The 21,351-nt window shown below is 39.0% G+C and overlaps 1 pseudogene; it reads right to left on the reverse strand.

Annotated features, from left to right (window-relative positions):
- Positions 1 to 16,676: 16,676 nt before the first annotated feature.
- On the reverse strand, positions 16,677 to 17,500 carry LOC149173657 (18S ribosomal RNA; annotated as a pseudogene; the record flags this gene model as incomplete).
- Positions 17,501 to 21,351: the final 3,851 nt, after the last annotated feature.

Below are 21,351 nucleotides of genomic sequence, written 5' to 3' on the forward strand. Positions count from 1 at the left end.
GATAAATTGTTGGCTCGAGAAATCGCTTATTAGACTTGTTCTGAAGGTGGTTTAACTAAGGACCTAAAGAACAAAAAGAAGGCCATTTGGCCTCAATTCCCAGTCACGTGCGGGGTCTTCTCTTTATTCGATGTAGGGCACGCTTTTGGTGAGGTGGAGAATGTGACGTGTCTCCAACTATTTAAACTCCCACCAAGGCCATTCGACCCAAATAAAGTCGCCCAGGAATTTACAACTAGCGTCAGGATAAGTGTGTTCTCTGGACAGAAAGATCTGTTTGACGATCTTTTTCAGGGGAAAAACTTGCTCGAGGAAGTTTTGCAGGAAGCACGATAGAGGCTGTCCCCGGATGACTTCCGGAAATTCACATTGTATAGAGAAAGGAGGCTGGCTAACATTCCACTGGAAGTGCTGCGGATAGCTGCCAGAGAACTGACTCCAAGCGTCAGCCTCAGTGAACACTCAAGTGCCTCCAAATCTGATTCCAGCGCCGTGCAAGAAATATCTCCAGATCTTGAAGAGTCTGTCCGCAAAGAAGAAAGAAACGAAGAAACAATCAAGGACACAGCTCAGTCAAGTTCGATGGCTCAGCAGCAAGTTGCTGCCTCATCATCAAGAGAAGTTCCTCCCCCCGTCACCGAAGCACCTCTTATTACAGTAGAATTAGATAAAGAATGGGAGACCTTCAATGAACTGATTAATCTTGAAGGTCAGGTTCCGAAAACACCCGTGGACAACACGCAGGTAGCGCAAGAGGTCTTCTCAACCATAGTCAGTAGTACCACAGAGATGGAGCATCTTCCTACCGCTCCATCCTCAGAACTTCTACTTAGCGTAGAAGAGATCCCTCCACTGGACGTATTCTACAGCCCATAGCACAAGGCAGTTGTAAGGAGACAAAGAAAGAAAAGAAAGCTTGCGGATGCGCTAGCTCAAGATGCTGAACACCTAGATGTCTTGTGGAAAGATCCGAATAGCAATCCAACCGAAAACCTCACCAAGTTGTCTCAGATTGCAGGAGCATATGCTTCTGCGACCATCGACAAGGCTTCCGAAGTTCAACAACTTCTAAAAGAACGTGAAAGCCAAATACAACTGCTGCAACAACAGTTGCAACAAGCCAATATAAACGCTGAAGCTTCCAAGCAGCTTGAAAAACTACAAGAAGACTTTCGCCAGATGCAGCTGAGCCACCAAAGAAATATTGAAGAAAAGGAAAAGCAACTGCAGACGGTGCAAGGAATGCACAAGGATGAACCCAAGCTAACAGAATTTATTTCAGAATCCATCAGCTTGAACGACCAACTGTCATAGCAACAGGAGGACATGGCACGTAGAATATCACAGTGGAGGCATTTTTGTGAGCTGAGCGACAAGATCACCAACCAGGTAGTGGAACTACGGAATGACTATGACCAGGCCAACAAAAGAGTAACAGAGTATCTGGCTTGGAAAAATGACGAGGAAGGGAAGAAAGCAGGGGCGCCTAAGATTAATGAAAATCACAAAGATTTGCTCTTCAACAAATGGGACGAGCAAATAACACAGGCGGAGCAGGCGGCAACACAGGCGACCATACTTATCGATTGTGTAAATGAAAATTTGCACAGAGCTAATTTGATTTCAGAGTCCACCCCGGGATACTTACCAAATGCATTACAGCTGGGAGCAGAATGGAAGCAGAAAGCACAGGCAAACGGGAAGACAATTCAGGCATTAGCTAGGTTAAACTGGGAAAGTTACTGGACTTACTTAGTTAAGCCTCACAGCCAATGCATGACGGTAACGTGCATCATGAACGCGGCCGAGAAAGTAGCGCCAACTCTTATGGATGCTGTTTTCGCAGCCCAACTAAGCACGGAAGTCGGTCAACCGACTCTTCTCAAGCCCATGCTTGATAACTGCAAATTCAGGGACCAAATTAGGAAGTAATTTCAATTTAGAAAGTTGTTTTTCTTTTTTTTTTACTGAATTAGAAAAAGGGCGGTCATTTGAGAGCCGTATCCTAAATTTTGTAATAATACTATTATTAGGATTAGATAGTAGTATTTCAACCCTTCTCATTGCATTGGAGAAGGGTCCAGAAATTTGTCAAAAACTTGTCCTCAGAACATGCACTTCTGCACCCTCAGAGGAGGTTTTGATGAATGGAAGGATCGTGATTTATTTATGTTTGCATTTTTATGTCTGCTACTGATGTTGCACTTCTGTACTCTTGGTAGACGTTAGAATCAAGTAGAGGTAGATCGTTATTGTTTGAAGTCTATGAGTAAGGATTAGTCATCAATGGTACTTTTATCTCTTGATTAATTTTTGCTTGTATTCTTAAAGCGATATACAGTTGATATTGTTTGCATGCTAATGTATGAATATATAAGTTATCATTTGGCACTTCTGTACGATGGATTTATCTATTTCTGCTTAATATGCGAATGATTTGATTATGCGATGTGCTGTTCACAACCGCTCTGCCTAACTTCTTATGCAGAATGGTTTATCTTTATTGATGCATATTCTGATATCAGTTGAATGATCTTTATTACCAGCTGATGTTAGAAATATTTCTAGATCGCATAACAAAAGAACATCCCGGGTTAATGTAAATTTTGTGTGTTGTTTTTCATTTGATTATAGTAATTTAGATTCAAGTTTGCAGGATAGATTTACAGTAGTTTTAGAACGTTTCTTAGAAATAACCTAACCAAAATTCCACACACACACACATACACATCCCATGCATCGGGAAGCTGGTCCCGTCATCCCCAGTCGGACCCGCTACTCCAAACGGGCAAGGAGCCGCCAACCAGGTTCCGGACCGGGTGGGTATCCCCCTTGTTGTTGACCCGACTTCAGGGCCCTCAACAGAATCTTAATTACAACTTTTGCAACTTAAGGTTGAACTGGAATCTTACCTCTTTTGAGCTATAACCTTGTGAGCATGACATAAACTTGCAAACAATTAAATCCTTCTTTCACAAAGAAATTTTAGTAAGCAAAACCAGTGCTCTGATACCAACTTGATTCGAATTGGAGCAGATTAGTAATGCTATGTTAATTCCCCATTCAGAAATAAACCCAAGATGCTTATTATTTTCTTTTTCAAGTGCTTAATGATTCAAAAAAATTTGTAATTAACAGATTCCCATGAGAGTTTCTGATGTAAATGTTATAAATAATTTAACATAAAAACATATGCTGAACAACGGTAATATAACAACAATGAAAATCAATATACAACACACAACAAGCACATGATAAAGGAGTTCACCCCTCTTGGGCTACGTCTCCTTGGTCTAGCTTCCAATGGCTTGAGCCTCTCTATTATGCTCAAATTACATCAAAAGTGTGTTTACAATGCTCAGATGCTTTTGAAACTTGTCTCAATGAGTTCATCATGCCAAAAGCTGCTAGAATTGACATTTTTTGCATCCAATTTGGATAAGAACTGAAGGAGTTATGACTTCTCACACTTCTCCCACTATTTGTTCTACAAAATACTCCAAAACTAACCAAAACCCATTTTCCACTCCAAAATCCGCTAAGGAAGCCTCAAATTCGCCATTCAGTGGGCTATATTATGTCGGCCTTATTGTAATCGCAATTAGTAGTGCTGTGGGCTCTTATCACAATAAACGTTGTGATGTGGTATTGCGGACCAGATGGGATAATGAATTGAAACATATCAAATTCCCAGGTCTGAAACCTCCCACTCATCGCAATCAATGAGTTTGGGCGAGCGCAAGGTCTCTTTCCCGTTATAACACCATGATTGTGATTTCACTGAACCACCAGTATATTAAACTACAACATAAAAATTATCGTGTCTGGGTCTATCGCATTCAGAACTCAACCGCGTCAGGGCCGATTCTGTCATTTCTTTTGTGCGATTACGATATGAAATTACATCTCATCGTGACTCCAAACCCTGCCGGGGCCAAGGGCGATAAGTTGTTTTGTTCTCCCCTTCACCGATTTTGATTGCGATTTGAGATTGCCTCATCGCATCACAACCCTGAACCTGTCAGGGACCGATTTGTAACACCGAAACACTTATCATTGAGATATGAAATTTACGAGGGCCAATGGCAAGCTGCCACTTGGCACCTCCTTATTCGCTGAAGACTTGCCACATCATCCCAATCTTGCCATGTAGGCAAGTCAAACCTAAACTTTGACTTTCTCTAACTTCTGCATACGAACTTGGATTTGAGTGTCATTCACACCGTTGGATTCAGAACGACCAGTCTGAAGCTGAGTTTGAGAAGATTCTGACACTTTGTTTTGAGCATAATTCTGAGCACCTGATCAAAGTCGGGGAGCAGAAGGTCAGGTGTGTTCTGCATGCCTCATTGAAGATCCATGGGAGAACAAGCCATTAAAATTTATACAAAGATTGGGGCACCGTAGTAGTTTTGAAAGAGTCAACAGGTGTCTGACAGACATTTGGGAATCGATTGGTGTAGTGACAGTTGTATGCACCCAAAAGTTGTTGTAAACACATAGCAAGAGGTTGTTGATCCGTTAAATATCATGAATCGGTTAGAGCCAAGCCAAGGAGCAGAAGGTTGGGCGTGATCTATGGGCCTCATTGAAGATCCATGTCAGAACAAGGTGTCATAATTTATACAGATATTGATCCTTCGTAGTAGTTATAGAAGAGTCAACAGGTTCTTGACCTACATTTTGGATCATATCGAAGAACATGTAGTCAGAGGTTACGCGATCCATCGAGCCTCACCACAATTGTTGAGGGACATGTGGGATTGTTCAAACAATAAGTATGTACACCATATATTAGTATTCTGCAAGTCGTGCTAGTTAATGCAGGAATCATCTAGCAATGAGTACTGACAAAGGGGCCATTAGGGTTATCATGGAGAGAAGTCGTTGGGAATCCACCACAAATATGCCATATATCTCCACTATATCACATGTACATGAGTGCATTATGAAAGGCCACAATACCATGACACCGAGATGAGAGAAAGTGCTAAAGAAGCGGACTCTAGGAGGGTGTTCGACAAGGTGATCGTGGACCCTCACCATTTAATTTACCACACTCTCCTAGCACATTCAATGACTGTTCGAAGGCGGACAAATATGGAGTTCAATTTTTCATAAAATTCTTAGCCTCTTTCAAATTTACACTTTGTCGCTTATCTCTTTATATTAAATTGACATCATTTGGATGAATGGAACTAGGTGGAGATTCAATTAAATATAAGTTTTTCACTCAATAGAATCTTGTAGGGGATTGTATCACCCGCCCAAATTCATAAGTTGACAAGCAATATTTTGGTGCGTCGCTTTCCACAACTAATATGAAATCCCATTGACTCGTAAGGTTGTGGAAGGTCTTTGGGAGGGTTAGAGGTCCGTGACAGAACCACCCTCAGGTTTTCTTCGTAGCATGGTTGAAGATAAAGAGGCCACTTATGTGAGAAATTTGTCTAGTTGAGGGGATGTGAACGTGGCCATGCCGCCACCGATCTTAAGCTTATTTTTTATCAGTACGACAATATTTGCAGTTCTCCTATCATTTTCACAATGTTGCAGCATTGATTACATCGATAGTTTCAAGGACGAGTGAACACTGAGGGTCGATCTGAAGCCAATCCGGATTGAAGCTTAGAAACTTTGGAAATTGAGCAGTTTGTACAAAAACAACTTGAAAGTTGAAGGCACAGTATCCTAAAAAGTTTGACGCAGGTGCAGTAAAAGTTGGAGGTTGGTATGGCAGAGTTTGGAGGAGAGGGCGTATAGGCTGAGAGGGATTATTCTAATTCAGGGGCGTTAATGTTGGATGAAATCACACCAGTAATTCAGTCTCCAAACGTGGAAGTGTAATGGGGGTATAAGAATATATAAAAATGGGTTCTAGTCGTATAGTAATTTAAAATATATAATATAATAAAATAAATAAAGTAAAAAAAAACGACGATCAAATAATTTATCTCCAATTCTTATTTTCCATTGTGGTTATATTATGTTAGGCAAAACATTTTGAAGAAAAATATTTGGAAGGGCATGATTGAAAACTTTATTTTCTACTTTGGTATATGAGACAATGGGTCATCCTAAAGAGACCTTTGAAAACACCCAAAAACTTCTCAATGAACTAGTGAGAATATATGGTCCTTTACACAACAATATGTCATAGAACAAAATGATGGTCAAAGTAGCAGACCATTCTCGAAGAGAGTCCATGCCATTCTACAGTCAAAGCACCCATGGGAAGTAAAGGAAGGACGAGGGAGAGGGACTAAGCTCTTCGCACTTGGATCTGAATTGCAACAAACAAATTCAACCATAGACCTTTGTAGGTTGGAGGAATTAGACACATTTTTCTCCAAGGTGGGGCAACCAAAATGGAATAAACTCAGTTGGTCCCTCAAGCCATCCATGATTGCGTTGATACAACCCAAACTCCAGGAGAACCCTTGCAAAGAATTCAGGTTCACAGTTGCTTCTTGTTTCAGCAAGATCATAGCTTTAATATCACCGCTACTGCCTTACAATAATGATATCAGGAGGGAGATATTGCAGCTAATAATAGAAGCCCTTCAAGGGTTGAACAACACCATGCTTCCTGCCTTTCAAAAGCAACACAATATATTAGAACTCATGGCAGAGTTCATCTTTGGAACATTCATGCTGAATTTGGAATGTGAGGACTTGATCTTTCAGGTGTTCCATAAATTTTACAGGAGAATTACATCAAATCACCTAGATAGTGTCAAAAAAAGCATGCAAAATATTATGTCCCTGCTTTTAGAAGGAGTTGTCGACATTTGCAAGATACTGAGATCCAAGATGTTGACCATTTGGAGAAAGGAACTAATTGTATCACCAATTTCCTATGATCTCGTGGAGAATTTGGTCATGCAAAACATAAAATTTCTCAGAAGGGTGCTAACTAAGAAGGAGCTTAAAAGGATTGATGCAAGAAACGAGAAAAAAGGTAGTAAAACTTGTAGCAAAAATGAACTAAGGAGGAGAGGACTATGATTTATCTGCAAGGGATCTTGGGAACTTGACCATTCATGTCCAGGTGATAGGAAGGAGGAAACAAGGAGATTCCTTCAAACCATGGGGTTTCTTTTATAGTTGTGTCTATTGATCTTTAGGATGGTGAGAAGCAGTGTGATATTATTTAGGGAGACTTGTAGGTTGACAAGCATCTTAAAGTGCATGAGGAAATTTTACCTAATGGTATTGATGAGGTAGAATCCTATACAACTGAGTCCATAGGTCTCTAGGGGGATGTCCATAAATAATATGAGCAATCAAGTATAGATAACAATCCACCAACGCATCTATGTTTGACAACTCGGGAAGATGAACAACATACTGTCTTCACAGATGTGGGAGACTAGGAAAACTTGAGTGAGAAGTCAATAGTAGTGAACCAACATGATGACAATGGTCATGAGAGGGAGCATGACATGCATAATATGTAGGATGAACCATTCTCAAAGAGTTGGTCAAAGGATCAAGTTGAAGTTGTGGTCATGCAACATCCGATGCAGATAGGTACAAATACATTTAGCAGGGCACCTAAATCATTAGTAGAGGACTTTTGGGAAAAGATCACGGATTTCAAGATAGATCTTATGATTTTAAAGCAGAGATTCTGGAAAACTCGAGACAATATCTTACAGGAGAATAGGAAAGTTGAGCAGTTCATAAGTGTATGTTCTGAGTTAGCATCCAAACTGTCTAGTGTAAAGGAATGTCTCAAGTCCCTCATAAGGCAACAAGAGGAATACAATTGGGAATTCCAGAGAAGCCCTCTACAAGAGTACATAGATAGGGCTTGCGATACTACCAACCCATATTTATACATTAGGGAGAGTAGTGGAGAGTTATACAAATGGATCGTGTTGGGTGATTGGGTGGAGCAACATAAGTTGAGCATCAGACAACATTAGCATGGTAGAATTATTCCATGTGTAGGAATTCATACATTAGATCCTTCCCACAAGATGGATTGGCGAGAGATTATGAGTTGAAATTATATCGATAGTATGATTCCTTGGAGGATACCCTTAGCCAAGGGCATATTGCAGCTTGGGCCCTTAAGCAAGGTAAGTGATAGAGGGTTGATATGGTATCATAACCCACAGATCCCATGACTTAGATGACATTGGGATCTAGGAGAATCTATTAGGAGCAAGATTGGGTGGAAGATTGTTTGGGATCCATGTATCGAAAGATCCTTTCAGGATCATTTAATATGGAGGAATGGAATAACACATTAGGTTGTATGGGATCTGGGTATCAATGTACAAATGCTCCTGTTGTGGATAAAAGTGGATTTCTCGAGGGAAAAAAATCTTTGGGTGGGAGGATTTCTAATATTCCCTTTTCTTGATATGGTCAAACTGGACGAAATATTCCCATGGCATTTTCCTTAGTGTTTTCCCATGGTATTTGCCTTCATTTTTCGAGGGAAAAAAATAAAATAAGGCTTCTAGAGAGTCCATCTGGGCTTTAAAAGGGGATATGAGCTAGGAATTTGGGGCATCTTGGTTTTGTCTATCTTATTATGTTTTTGTTGAGAAGTTGGCGTGGCCATTTCTAGCTTGATCTCGGGAGTAAAACCTCGTGGTGAATTTGACTGGTGCTTCCATCCGGGTCCACGATTGAGCTTCAGTGTCTTAGATAATCTTGAATGAGCATCCATGCATGACATTTGCAGGATCTCCAATCTTATTTATATGGGCATGTATCTTGTTTTCAACTATTAATATAAATAAGAGGCTGCATTTCTGGATCCCTTTGTGTTCTTGTTCCCATTGCAAGTTTATTTTTAATAATAACACTAAAATGTCCTAGATTTACTAAAAAATTTATCATTTGGGATCTTACATAGTAAATATGGTCCTTCTATACTCATGATTTGGTTATTGTAGTGTGAGTGTGTGGAAGCCCATAGCCCCAATTCTATGGATAGTTGTGTATGTGAAATGTTTTATCAATAGAAGTTTATGTTTTATGTGAATTTTGTTTTTTCCTCTTCTTCCTTTCCATCAAATCGGTATCAGAGCTAAGGGATTCAGCTAAGGCTAAGAGCTGCAATCTGCATGAGAAGAGATTTTTTTTTTGCTCTTGATTGAAGCAGTGATGCACCTTATAGGTGGTCTATGCCTATTATAACACGGGAGACAAATTTAAAGACCCACGTTACATCTCCCAAACTTTCCATCTGTTGCACTTGTGTCTAGAAGCCAAGTAGAAGACAACTATTTTGTAGCAACAAAGGTTATTAAAGATACAAGTGAGGTGCATTAGCCTGTGCAAAGACCGTCCGTTTGTGGGCGAGTTTAAAAACAAAATTTGAAGATGTATTTTATTTTGTTAAGACAAAGACCATCCTTGCAAGTTTCAAGTTGAAATCTTGAAAGCTTTTTAAAGGTCAAAGCGTTATCAAGGAGATATTTCAAAGGTAAAAATGTCATCGAGGAAATATTTGAAATGTCTTTTTTTCTAAGGTTGAAGATATATTGGTTTTGGCCAAAAACATTTTGGAAAAGAGTGGTGTTTTAAGATTTTTTTAATATTAAAAAAGTGCGCATGTAATTTGTTTTCGATGGTGTTGTAAAAGGTCTTACATAATTTGGGCCTCATTTGAAAAGGGCTTATATTAATTTAAAAGGGATCGAAACCAGATTTTTAAAAGGGTTTATTAAATGTGAAGGTTACAAAGGTGCATAAAAATACATGAAGATTTATGAGGGTGCATCAAAAGTTTATTAATGTATTCTTTTATATTAAACAAAAAAGTGCACGTTATGAAAAGGTTTGAAAAGATAAATGTGTTGAGTGTGGAGCTTGATTATCTTCTTTATTCAAAGGTATCGTCGCATTGGACCCCAGTTCATAATGCGGTGGCAACGCCAATCGTTATTTGCATTGCAAGGGGGGGTAGCGATATTTAGGAGCCCCACCCCTGGCGGGGGATAGGGGACAACGAACTCAAAGATAAAAATAGATGTAAAATTTCCTTGTAAAACATTGTAATTTCGTAGTCAATTTGGGTCGTTCATTAGGTGGAGATTTGATGATAAATGTTATGTTTCATTTAGGGTCTTTTGCCCTAGAAGGCAACCCCTCACTATATATGAGGGAATTGTATTGCGACTATGTAGGTGTGTATATTGAGCGAGAAAGAGAGAGGAGGTTGTGTGAGAGCGAAGAGAGAATTAGAGCGGATATTCTATAGGTTGTATCTCTTCATTTTGTTGGTTAATATAAAAGGACTAGTTGTTTCTTTGTGGACGTAGCCCAAATTGGGTGAACCACGTATGTCTGTGTCTGTCTTGTTTTATGTGTTTTCTATGTTTATAATTCTGAAATATTTTTATGGGTTCCATTGCTCTGTAATATATAATTTTCTAACAAAATGAAGGGTTTTATTGGAAAGTGAGTTTTGGGATTTCCAAAGCTCTTTCTTTTTGCAAATTTGTATGGTTTGTCAAATATGACAATGTTCTCAGGTTTGGAAAAGTCTCTTTGTGTACGTGGTTCTAGTGCAAATATTATCTTATGTTGATAGTTAGGCTTAAGTAACAAAAACCAAACTAGTCAACTCCTCAAATCTTGTTATCCCAACAAGATAATGAGACAATTTTCTGAGAATGTATAGTGTAAAGTGAGAATATTTTGGTATTTTTTGTTTTTGGATGTATTGATGTTGCAAAAATATTAAAAAAAGAAAGGAAAAAAATGATACATATATGTGGAACATGATATTCATAGTGAGAAAAAAAAGATCAACAAAGACTTAAAATAAAGGGCTAAAATCATACTTGAATTAGCAACGAGCTAGTCAAGATGTTAGGCCAAAAACCTTGAACTATTATAGAGAATAAGCTCTGAATAACCATGAATAATAAACAAATATAAGAGGTATACAAAGATATAGATTGTAAGGAAAATAGGATAATTTTATTGAGTAAGATAATAGTCTGAATCTTAACAATAGGTCTCTACAAAGACCTTTGACCAGTTCAAAAATTCAAACTACGGCAATGTGTAGGATCATACACAATAGTAAAGGAAATCAAATAGGAATGGTAGCTCAATGATCCTTCAAGAAAATTGTGAAATCAGAAAACTTTCTTTCTACATAAAGGTCATTGTTAGCACTAATAATTAAATGTTAGGTTTTATTGTCGCTCAGATCATATAGACACTACGACAACGACTCAGGTCAGGGGTTGTCACCCTCATCCCCAACATCTCTATTTTAGTTGTCTCCCAACAGAAGGCTGTGGGGGGTAGTCCCTATGGAAATGGGAAGGAAAAGGAAAAGTTGGTAACCAACAAGTCTAGAAGACACAATTGTGTCACCTAGCTACTTAGCTATTTTTACCAAGACCTTAAGGATTATATTAAATTCAAATATGAGACTAGTGCCTTATGGAGTCAAAACTCTTGCTTATTATTAAATTAAGACCAAGTAACCAGATGGAAAACTGCTTCTTAGATGATTTGCTAACCTATATGCGAAGAAAATCCTAAGACCTAGGCGTGATGTAAGGATATTGGTTACTTTTAGTTAAATGCCTAATCTAAGTATGACCTTCTCTTAATTTTTTTTGAATCTAGGCTCCAAGGTAGGTTGTGGGAAGGAGCTAATAGGAATAAAGCAAAGGCTTGATTAAGGACATCTTCTGTTACACTCATATCACCTGATTCCTTTGAAGCTGTAGAGACTGTGTCTCTAATGACTGCAAGGTCGCCATATTAACCACCAAAGCGCTGTTAAGCCCCTCAAGCTAGGTGAGAAGGGTGGCCTTAGAATTATATCAACCAAGTTTATGCTTGAAGGTAAATTATTAATGCAACTAAGCCTATAATGCTTATGCAAAGGATAAGAGTGAGTCTTGAATTAAGATTGTTTAATTGTTTAAGTACTTAAGTTAGGATTACTTCTTATGACATGAGTACTTAATGATAAATTATAAAACAATCTTAAACCAAGAATGTGCCAATTTTCTTAGTGCCAATGTGAATAATATACCAATCCACAAGATGATTAACCAATGATAGCAATTAAAGGAATTTGAAGCGATTACTTAATAATTAACCAATGATTACTAATCAAAATTGCTCAAGATATTTTGACGATGATTATCAACAATCTTATGCCAAAGATAATGCCAAAAAATATGTTTTTTAGGTAATTCCACTTATTTAAGAGATAATTGATTAGATTCAAAGGTCAAAACAACCAAGTAGATTCTTGAATGTTTATAGAACACAATTACAGTGAGATATTGAAATGCCAATTTATCACTTTCCAACACAATTAGATATCAAGGAATAATACGAATTAGGTGACAAGATATCAATATGCCTAAAGAGAGTTAAAATGTTCAACACCAAGATATTTTTAATATTAGAGTGATTTAGTGAGTGTTTATTAGATGTGAACTTAGGGATTAAATTACAACAAAAAATGTTTTAGTGCACTTAAACCAATTTTATATAAAACCATGAAACAAGAACAATTATGATCTATAGAGCATGAGCAAAGAAATATATTATATTAATTATATCCCAATCATGTTTAAATGAGAAATTATGAAATTTTAACACAACAACAAGTAAATGACAAGCATGCAAGAACCCAATATGCTTAATTGAACATTAAGTGACTTGGCAAGTGAAAACATAACTTAGCCAATCTTCTTGTCATGAATTTCTCTGTCTTATAACAAATCTAAAATCACTTAGTACAACAGTAAGAAAAATACGCAAATAGTGAGATATTAGTGCAATAACTTGTGCCAAAATGTGCCCAAAAGTTACCAAATGCTAAAACAAGTTTTCCAGTGTGAAATTATGAGTTTTTTAGCCCTCTTAAGATCTAGTATTAAGAGTATATAAGATCTTATCACACTTTTATGTAGAGATACCAGTCATGACAAACTTAAGTTTTTTGGCAAAAAGATTGATGTCCAAGGTGCTTATATATTTTTCCATTATGCTAGATGTCACACTAGTCAATTTTATGCTTCTTAAATGTTTTTCTTCAAAATTATATCAGATATTATATATTGATTATGCAGAGATATTTAAGACAATAAACAAGTAGATCTGGGCTCAATAATCAATGTCCAACTTACCAAAACACTTAGTAAATTTTTACCATAAATTTCCTAGTGTATTTGGACTAATTGGATGTGATTTTTAGGGAACTGAAGTATGAATTTTATGATAGTTATGGGTGATTTAGAGAGTTGTAGAAAATAGTGAGGAGGAATGAGGGCTTAGAGATCAAACCTTAGGCCCAAGGCCTTAAATATTGCTTTACCAATTTGCCAAAATTTCTCCAATTATTATGCCACATGAAATCACAAATTTTGAGCTAATTTCACTTGCAAAACCCACCAATATTCAATCCCAAAAAATTTTAGAGATGGACAGAGGGAAAACTAGTGCCTAGAAAGGCTAATGCTAGGTCCAACAAGGCTAGTGTTGGGGTGAAGGAGGCCTAAAAGTCGTAGAGACTAGGGAGAAAGGATAGAGAAGGGATGAAAAGGGTTAAAGAAATGCCAAGAGGGAGAGAGGAGGGTCACAAAAGAGGAGGGAGGAGGGTTGAGGATAGTAAGGGCCTAGAAAGGCCCACTACAAGCCCTTAGGGTTAACATCTAGGGTCTAGGAAGGGGGAAAAGACCTCTTAGGCTTGCGGTTAGGCCAAAAATGGCCTAAAACCCTAACACAAGGGCTAAAGAGGAGGCCAAGGTCCTCTAGGGCCTAAGACCAGCCTCTAAGAGGCCAAGAAAGATGACACATAACCCTAGAAGGCTAGCGCAAGGGGTCCAAAGCTTGATGTTGAGCCTCGATAGGGATGTTGGGCCTCAAGAGCCTAAAAATTTCACAAACCCTCGCTTGAAAAATTTATTTTGCTTCAGATCTTCAATTCCTGCAAAATTTCTTTAGGGGTTGGCCCTGCAAAAAAATTGGAGACTAGATATTAACCTCAAAGGCCTATATCTAGCTCTAATCGATATATTTTCCTTTTATATCACTTGAACAAATGAATTTACAAAATCCAAAAAACGCCAATATATACAAAACTCAAAATAATTTCAAAAACCCAAAATCCCAACTGTAAAACAAAGGTTAGAAAATAAATTATTTTAAAAATTATTTACAAATATATTTACAAAATTTACATGTGTACAATGCTTGAGAAAATTTTGAGAAGTTAAATTTTTTGTAAATCCTTGATAATGGCTAAATGTATTTTCAAAAGATAGATGCAAAATCCACAACCTTAGTGAAGTTAGAAAATCATAAAAATATTTAGAATCCAAACATGGCCAGCCTTCGTTCAAAGTTTGTGAACTTGGAATCAAAGGGCTAGGAACTTGTAAACACTATATATTTTCAAAAAAATAAATTCTTAGAACACAAAGTGATTTGGATCACCTAAGATAAGACCACAACTCACCAATATATTTTCCTATCACCTACAATGAAATAATGATTAACAACAATTATTAAGCACAATATAGGCATGCATGTACCCAACACATACGACAAATGAATACATTAAAAACATTATGAAATGCACCCCAAAGTCTTTATTATTATTATTCGAATGTTCCCAATGGGACAATAGTTTACATCATCTTTTCAGAGTTACATTAGCTAAACATTAGATCAAATGGATTGAGACACAAATGACCTCTAATTTATAGACAAATCCTCCAAGTGGAAAATGATGGCTAGTTGGCTTGATCCCCGTCAAAATAATCTCAGATGTTGATAAATCCTTGATCACCTTTTAATCTCTGTCGTTGAAAATACTTATTTTTGAGGGATTTTCAAATTTCTCATTAAACCTATTTTTATTATCTCAAAAATAATTATTTTGAGTTAATTTCCTAAAAAAAGTGACTTTGACTTAACCACCAAGGCGCAAGAGTCCAATATGTCTTGAAATTTCCAATATTCCCTTGGTTGAGGACCTCAAAAAATTGACTTCTTTTAGACCCACGAATTTTTCCACTTGGAGTATTTAATTTCTCTATAAATTTAATGTTTTACTCTAATTAATCAATTTTATGGCTTACGATTAATTTTATTTTAGCCAAAAAAATTAATTAATTGACACTTGAGGGGCCATGCACTAAAATATTTTTAAATAATATCTTACGTAATTCAACCCTCAAAGGGGGAATGCTCATTCGTTTATAGACCCTCAAAATGCATACCCAATTTTGTGACTCAATATTATCTAGTAGACCAAGTGATTTATAATAAAATAATTTAGCTAAGTATCTTAAATTATTCCCAAATCACTTTTACATAAGACTCGACTAAAACACTAGGACTCACCTAAGACTTTGATGACAAATTCCACCCTAGATTTGGGGAGAGGTTGGAGGGAAAAACATTGCCGATCATCACACAATTGAATTAGTAAGATGAAAAACCTCCTAGGATGAAATTCAACACCAAAATAATAGGCTTACCTAGGTTCTTACATACATATATGGTCTTAATAGCATCATTTACATTACAAAATTGTAGAATGGGTTTTCAATGACACAATAGCTCACGGTTGATGATCTCGATCTTTGAAGAAAAATATAGTACCACTTTGTTGCACAACATTTTGTCACTGTCCTTGCACTTGTTGTTCCTCGACCCTGGAGGACCTATAGAGTGAACCCTAAATGCTTTCCCAACATGAAGAGCTCGCCTTTACATCCCTCTTCATGAGCAGAACATTCCCATATTGGATCATTTTCCAAGAATCTTTGTTTAATCCCAGTTTTCAAGACCAACACTGGTGCTCAATTCCTTCCCCATGCTGATTTGCAGAGTTTGAAAGCAGGCCTAGCGTCGAATGGCACAAGTGAGCCATTCATCACTCGCATTGATCCTCTTTTGGAAAGTTTTAAAAAATGGAGTTGAAGCTTCCAAGTCTAGAAGCTTCGTGAACGAAAGTCTGGTAAATGGTTGGCCTGGATAGAGCTGAGAGAGTTTGTTTGGGCTCCTTTCCCCTTTTAAGATGGAACAAACCAAAGAGATAAGCCCTCTTCGATCATAAGAGGAACCATCTCCCCTCCATCAAAGCTATATAAAGTTCTCCTTTTTCAAGCTTAACTAGTTTTTTTTTGGAGCTTGAATAACCATAAAGATATCTATAGCTTTATCTTTCTAGTTTATGTTTGTGAAGGGAGAATAATGTGTTTGGTTTGGTTTGGAACTAATGGGAAGAAGCATTAAACTTCTATTTTTGGGGCTAACCATGAGATGCTAGCAGAGGTGTGGGAACCCAGATACGTCGGAGGAGACCTACAATGTCAAGGCTTTGGTTGTATTTCCTTCTGAAGTTATATTAATACAACTAATGGTTTATTTCCTACATTGAGTGTCACATTAAATTTGATGGCTTAAGGTTCCTTGAATTTTTAAGTAGATTGAATGTGATTGTATGCTATCATGTTTGTTGTTATCTCTTGTGTGTTTCAAGTATTTGAGTAGAAATAACGAAGGGAAGTTGGAGAAAAGGAACAAGATCACAATCAAGTGAATTAGTGTTCTAAGAGGTAGGCCCTCTTATTCGATTCTAGTCTAAGGAAGTTTTCATTAGGTTGTTCTGTTTGCGGCTAGACCCAGTCTTGGGCTAGAGGGATCAACTCTCTTTGCAGAGGATATTTACCTACACCACAAATTGGCGACTCCATTGGGGAAGGAATTGATCACTCTAATTTTTTCAAAGTAAGAGCGCCAGAGCCGCAACCTAGCCAATTAAGGTCAGGAGCATGCCATCGACAAGAGGGATGGAAGGGCAGGTGCACACCGAGTAGGTGGACCGACATTTTCGACTCAAGATCCAACTATGAGCTTTTTAACTGCAACAAATTAAATATACACTATTGGAGCTGGAATTACTGTGGCTGCTGGCACTAGACTTGCCCTCCAAGGGATCCTCATTAAGGAATTTAGATTGTACTCATTCCAATTACTAGTCTCGATGAGCCCAATATTGTTATTTATTGTCACCACCTCCCCATGTCAGGGTTGGGTAATTTTCTTGCCTGCTACCTTCCTTGGATGTGGTAGCTATTTCTTAGGCTCCCTCTCCGTAATCGAACCCTAATTCTCTATCACCCTTCACCACCATGGTAGGCCTTTATCTTACCATCAAAAGTTGATAGGGAAGAATTTTGAGTGAAGAATCGCCAGCACAAGGGCTGTGCGATCCGTCAAGTTATCATGATTCACTAAAGAAATGGGCAAGCCCGCGCTGACCTTTTGTCTAAAAAATGCATCCTTTCCAAAGAGTCGAGACTTGGTGCACGTATTAGCTCTTGAATTACTACGGTTATCCGAGTAGTATGGTACCATAAAAAAAACTATAAATGATTTAATGAGTCATCCACAGTTTCACAATCTGAATTAGTTCATACTTAGACATGCATGGCTTAATCTTTGAGACAAGCATATGACTACTGGCAGGATCAGCCAGAGATCGTTGAAAACGTTCATATTGGGTTGACTTATTCTCCTGATGAGATCAAGTTCTATACTCATCTTTTTCAAGATTTTCATGACGTTTTTGCATGGTCATATGAAGAGATGATTGGCATTGACCCAAGTATAGTCGTGCATGAGATTCTGACTTATCCTAACATGAAGCCCGTTCGACAACAACTTCGTCCAGTGCACCCTAGAAAAGCGGCCACCATTAAAGGGGAAGTTGAAAAACTTCTTAAAGCTAGATTTATTTATCCTATCCCTCTGATAGATTGGCTGTCAAATATCATACCAGTAACTAAGAATAAAGGCACCATTCGGTTCTGTGTTGATTACCGTGACCTTAATCGCGCCTGTCCAAAGGATAATTACCCCACTCTGTTTATAGACGAGATCATCGATGAATGTGTTGGCAGTGATATTTTCTCCTTTATGGATGGTTTTTCTAGTTATAACCAAATAAACATTGCACTGGTGATCAAGATAAGACCGCCTTTATCTCTCCATGGGGAACTTTTGCATATAAAAATCTCCCTTTTGGCCTTAAGAATGTTGGGGAAACTTTTCAAAGAGCGATGTCATATACTTTCCTTGACATTAAAAACATCGTTCAACCTTATTTGGATGATCTTCTTGCTCATTCACGTAAACGTCATGACCATCCCAATCACCTTCGACAAATATTTCTTCGTTGTAGACACTACAACATTCGGATAAATCAGCATAAGTGTGTCTTCTACATCGAATCCAGGCGACTGATCGATTTTATTGTTTCAAAAGAAGGAATTCATATTAATCCTCTTAGATTTGAAGCTATTGTTAATCTACCTCCTCTCCCCTCGTTGCATCAATCAATTCACCGCACTTATTTCCTCTATCTAGCTGCAGCCTCTAGCACCATTGCTATGGTGCTGGTAAGGGATGATGAAGAAGGTCATGAACAAGTTACTTATTACCTTATTCGAAATCTCCTACTTACCGAATCTCGACCAAAGACACACGTGGATTCACACCTTTCCATCTCGTCTATGGTCTAGAAGCAACTTTATCGATTGAGTGTGAAATTCCCTCACTCAAATTGGCTGTTGAAGTACCCCCCGAAACCTCACCTCAAGAAGAGCACCTCTTATATTTAGAATGACTGAATGAATCCCACCATCTCATTGCTTTAGTCATTGCAACATAGAAAAAGCAGGTTAAGTCCCATTTTAATCATTCAGTTTCTCCTCGTGCTTTTTCTGAGGGTGATCTGGTCTTGCTATATGACCAAGCTAATGATAAGCTGGGGGTAGGTAAATTCGAACCCATGTGGTATGGGCCCTATATTTTCAAACACATGTTACAAAAAGGGGCCTATGAGCTGATTGATTATGAGGGAAACTGATCCAGGTGGATGTTGGTGGCCACCCACCAACCCATTTGGACCCCCACAACTGTCTCTTTCAGTCTTTTCAGTTTCCTTAATTGTAGCACAACTTACTATTTTTAGCAGTTTTTCGGGTCCTGAACTTCCGGAGCCGTTTTGAGGCCCTAAACGACGTTTTTTTGGGAATCTAGGGGCAACATGGTTCTATAGACCATGTTGCCCTTCCCAAAGTGGTAGTTCTCGGATAGATCTTTCTAACGAGCTATCGTACGCGTCAAACGGAGATCGTATGCCAAAGTTACGACCCCGGGAAATTGATGTACCAATTTACCCAAACGGGGCCCACAATTTGGCGTTTCATCTTCTAGGGTTAGGTTTCGGGATGTGAAGGGTTTTCCATTGTTTCTCAACAATAAATAGGCCTTCGAGCCTCATTGTAACACAGTTCGGGAACAGTTCAGAGGCATGTAGCCATCACATCTCTTCTCAGAGATAAGCTACCATCGCCCTAGCTAGTTTATTTCCATTTCTGTTTGTAAGCATATTTCAGTATTTTCCATTAATGAAATGAAGTATTATTTCCGCTGCATCTTTATGTATATGGTTATCTCTGTAATTTGTTGCGTTCCTGTTTAAATCCGGATCAGTGGTATCAGAGCGGCCTGCTTTTTTTCTCTGTTTTTCTTTGCATGTCCCCAACAAGGTCGGGATATAAGGAGTTAGGGCTTGAACTGGTTGAACCTTTGCAAGACCAGCCTCGCAAATCCCGACGGCCTCCCATGGCGGACAAGAAGAAAGATGAGGGGGCAGGAGATCCCATCAAAATCTTGCTCGAAGAAGCGCTCGAGCGGCAAAGGAATGCGATGATGGATAACTTTGCGCAGATCCTTCAGCGGCTACCCAGAGGCGACGCATCGGCTTCCAACAGCGACTCTGGAAATGCCACACCCTTCAAGGTACAAGTTAATTTTGAAATCCCCATCTTCGAGGGTCAAATAGACGCAGATGCCGTAGATAAATGGTTAAATCTGCTAGATGGGTATTTTTCTGTTCATGAATTTTCAAGTCGGGAAAAGATCGTTTTCACCCTTCTCAAAGCAGCCCCCCACGTCAAGGACTGGTGGGAAACCTACTGCGAGCAGAAGGATGAAAGTACAGGCTCACTATTTTCGGCCGCACCCACTTGGAATGACTTCCGGGATGCCATCAAAGAGCAGTACTACCCTGTCGGAAGCTATGAGGACAAATACATCAAATGGACCACACTGCGGCAGGGACGAGACCAAGATGTGCCGGAGTTCACAAACATTTTTCATACCCTTCGCACACAGTTGGGTATCAAAGATTCTGAGCTGCATCTGGTACTCAAATACCGCGGCTGCCTACACAGATACATCCAGGAAGAGATGGTGTTCTTGAACATCTCCTCACTCGGCACAGCATACCGATACGCTGTCAAAATCGAGCAAAAGTTCAAACAGAAGAAGCGAGACTTTGGATCTGCAAATCCGAAGCCCAAAGGACAAAGCCAAGGCGGGGTAACCCAAGACAACCCGTCGAAGCCGCAAGAAAAGAACAACACCACGAAACCGAAGAAGGACACGGGAAAGTGGTGTGAGTTCCACAAGAGTCCCACTCATAACACAAGTGAGTGTCGGACCAAGCAGTCGCTAGTGGCCGAGTTGAAGGCTTCCGAATCAGATGCATGTTCCGACCCTGAGCCAGAACCCGACAAGGGGAATGGCAAAGGGAAGCAGATCATTGATGCAGATCCTAGTGCCACTGTTGCCACCGCCAAGATCAAGAAAAATGAGCCCGAAGATCCAGAGGAGGGGGAGCGTCTTTTCCACTCACAGATGTGGGTGAAGGGTTCACCACTGCGATTCATTGTCGACAGTGGTAGCCAAAAGAACCTCATTTCAGCAGAGGTCGTGAAGCGGTTGGGCCTACCGACTACACCACACCCACAGCCGTACAGTATCGGGTGGCTTCATGAAGGACGAGATCTCAAAGTTCGCCAGCAGTGCCGCCTTCCCTACAGCATCAAACCATTCACAGACGAGGTATTGTGTGATGTTACACCCCTGGATGTTTGTGATGTATTATTAGGCCAGCCATACTTGTGGAGGTGACATGCTGTGTATGAGTCCAGGCCTCGTGCTGTCATTATTTCTTTGAATAATTCATTATACAGGATACCGGAGGTAGCCCCACCTACCGCCACATCTTTGATCACTACTAAGAAAGGCAGCAAGCTCATATCACAGACCAGGAAATTCATCTGTCTAGTTCACTCCCAAAATAAGGGGAAGATCGTTGCTACATCCATGACCCCTGCAAAGGGTTCCTCTACACAGCAGCAGCAGCAAAGGAATACGGTCATGACAGAACACAGGAACAACTTCTCCTCATTCACAGGGGTACCACATAAGCTTCAAGTGGGCAACAAATTCTGGTTGCATCTGCAGAGAGAACGC

The sequence above is a fragment of the Pinus tabuliformis genome, chromosome 4_2 (genome assembly GCF_031772625.1).
Source record: "Pinus tabuliformis cultivar Carrire ecotype Pingquan chromosome 4_2, CPIR1, whole genome shotgun sequence".
NCBI classification, from domain to species: domain Eukaryota; kingdom Viridiplantae; phylum Streptophyta; class Pinopsida; order Pinales; family Pinaceae; genus Pinus; species Pinus tabuliformis.